The sequence below is a fragment of the Ascaphus truei genome, unplaced genomic scaffold, assembly GCF_040206685.1.
Source record: "Ascaphus truei isolate aAscTru1 unplaced genomic scaffold, aAscTru1.hap1 HAP1_SCAFFOLD_1005, whole genome shotgun sequence".
Lineage (NCBI taxonomy): Eukaryota > Metazoa > Chordata > Amphibia > Anura > Ascaphidae > Ascaphus > Ascaphus truei.
In genome coordinates, this window is record NW_027453869.1 from 110,216 (window position 1) to 112,721 (window position 2,506).

Sequence of the window (2,506 nt, forward strand, 5' to 3'; positions counted from 1 at the left end):
CCCACTCCAGATTCATAGAATTGAACCACCTCAACCTTTCATAACAATCACATAGAACTGCAGCTGTGCGCTACTGCACATGTTCTTGTTATGAATGGTAGTAGATGTGGTCCTTGGGTCTTTACTTCATACTGTAGCCACACTCTACTCATGATGTATTGAATCAATGAAAACTTGCATGGTTCAGATCACAGGAAGGGGTAGAGTAGAGATGAAAATGTTCAATGTGAAACCCGTAGCAGCTGGATTGTGTGGAGTCAATAAAACGACAAATACTAAATGGTAAATGAGAAATATACACATTGCTTATCTGTCTCTGTGTAGTAATTTTCATTCTGTTCAACTGTCCTTCAAATTTTCTCTTTTGCAAGAAAAGGAACACATGGCTTCAATATTCACTTCTGTTCTGCAGTCATCCCTCCTGAAATAAAAGTTAAGCATTGCATTGTTATTATGATAATACATACAATAAACCTTGCTCCAAACCATTTGATGCAAAGCAAATCCACCTCCCACCCACAGCTGTGCTCCGTCTAGAGCATGCATGTCAAACTCCAGTCCTCGAGGGTCCCAAACAGGCCAGGTTTTCAGTAGGGATATCCTGAAAACCTGGCCTGTTTGCTGCCCTCGAGGACTGGAGTTTGACATCCTTGTTCTTGAGCTTCTACCACGCAAGTCATCCATGTGAGTGACACTGTACTGCAGTCCTGGTCTGCACACAATCTACTGAATCAATGACATCACACTGTAAAGGCAATCTACAAGATGTATTAGTTGTCCACACTTCCGAAATGTTACTTTTATGTCCAAATCACTTATTCCCATGACCTGATATTTGTATTTGTTATTTATAGGATTTTCACATGTATTACTACTGTGAAATGCTATATACATTAATAGTGCTATATAAATAAATACATACACATTTATATATAATAATAATAACAGCATGTTCTTTTAAAGCGCTGCTAGTTTTACGTAGCGCTATACAGAGACATTTTGCAGACACAAGTCCCTGCCCCATAGAGCTTACAATCTATGACATTGGTGCCTGAGGCACAGAGGATATGAAGTGACTTGCCCAAGGTCACACACACACAAATATATATACATAAATATATACATATATACACACACACACACACACACACACACACACACATATATATGAAAACTAACACAGAAAAAAAGAATCCCCTGAATAGCACTCTAACATACACAAATTGTATCAATAAAGGTTTATTAATCACATACACATAAATGGTTAAAATGAGGAGCAGTGGTGACCTACAAAGCTGTTATAAACTGAACCTTAAGGTGTGGGGAAAAATGCTACACTGCAGTAATAAGTCAAAGTGTGTAAATAAAGTGTAGAGGCAAGAAATATATGGAAATGAGAACACTCAGACCGGCCGGTCAAGTACTACCTAAGTTGAAGCCCCCTGTGTGAAGTGCTTGTATGAAACTAGTGTATAACTAACAAGCAAGGAAATGAATAAGTTAATTATATAAGTTAGTAATATGATCCAAGCCTATAGATATGAAACACACAGATGAGCAAAAAATTGGCAGATATAACTAACAAGCCAAAATAGGTAGCAAAAGTACTTAGACCAGTCCTGAGTGTACAGCAAAGTGTCCAGCAGAGTGATAGCATATATCCACAGCTTAACTGCTCGTAGGTACAGGGAGAGTGAGTCTCAGCACATGCTCCCAGGGTTGCTTGGAGCACAGACTGCAATATTCAGCGGAGAGAAGGAGAAACAGCTGAGATCACCACCACATCCTAGATGAGACAGACAAGTCCTGACATGCATGTTTCACCACTTGCTTGTCCGGGGGCTTAACATATAGACAGTTGATAGATGTATTTGAAGTTGCATATTCTGTGCCGTGGATTAATCAGTATACTGAAAGCAACTGAAGATGGTACAGTAGCTGTGATAGGTTGGCCTCATAGCTCCTCCTTCAATGGAGGAATCGTCTCACAGAGCACTTAAATCTCTAAATGCCCAAAGAAAAAAATAAGCATGCAGTACTTAAAGTGAAAGTAAAATGAGAAATGAAATAAAATAAACACACACATTGAAAAATCACTCACCCGACTGAGAGCGCCTTCTACAGAGCGCTGTACCACTGCTCAGCTAGCAGCTAAAACTGTCTCATTTTCCCACCATTGAAGTTTACACATGTCCACGCCCCACTCTAACAAGACGCTGTGTACGGAAGCTCGCAGGAGACAAACTAGTGAGAGAAGATGTAGCTGCTAGCCACACTCCACGAGGTGCATTGTGGGAAATGTAGTTCTTTGCCTGCTAGCTTCTCTGACTGGTTACTGATCAGGTGATGTCACTAGGGGCGGGATTAGTGTGTTGCAATGTAACGGCCCGGCTGTATGATTGTCACAGAAGGGGGGAGCCTGAGAATGTCACGGATTTAATTACACATGTAATGATGTAATAACACAGCCATGAACTAAGTCAGTATACATATGGTCATGTGATAT

At 40.3% G+C, this 2,506-nt stretch overlaps 1 long non-coding RNA gene across 1 annotated transcript; it reads right to left on the minus strand.

Moving 5' to 3' along the window:
• Positions 1-240: 240 nt before the first annotated feature.
• On the minus strand, positions 241-2,252 carry LOC142474884 (uncharacterized). Its single transcript, XR_012790610.1, has 3 exons — positions 2,102-2,252; positions 1,609-2,004; positions 241-421 (listed from the first exon to the last, which is right to left on the minus strand). It is a non-coding gene; the product is annotated as an uncharacterized LOC142474884 (long non-coding RNA).
• Between the last annotated feature and the right edge of the window lie 254 nt (positions 2,253-2,506).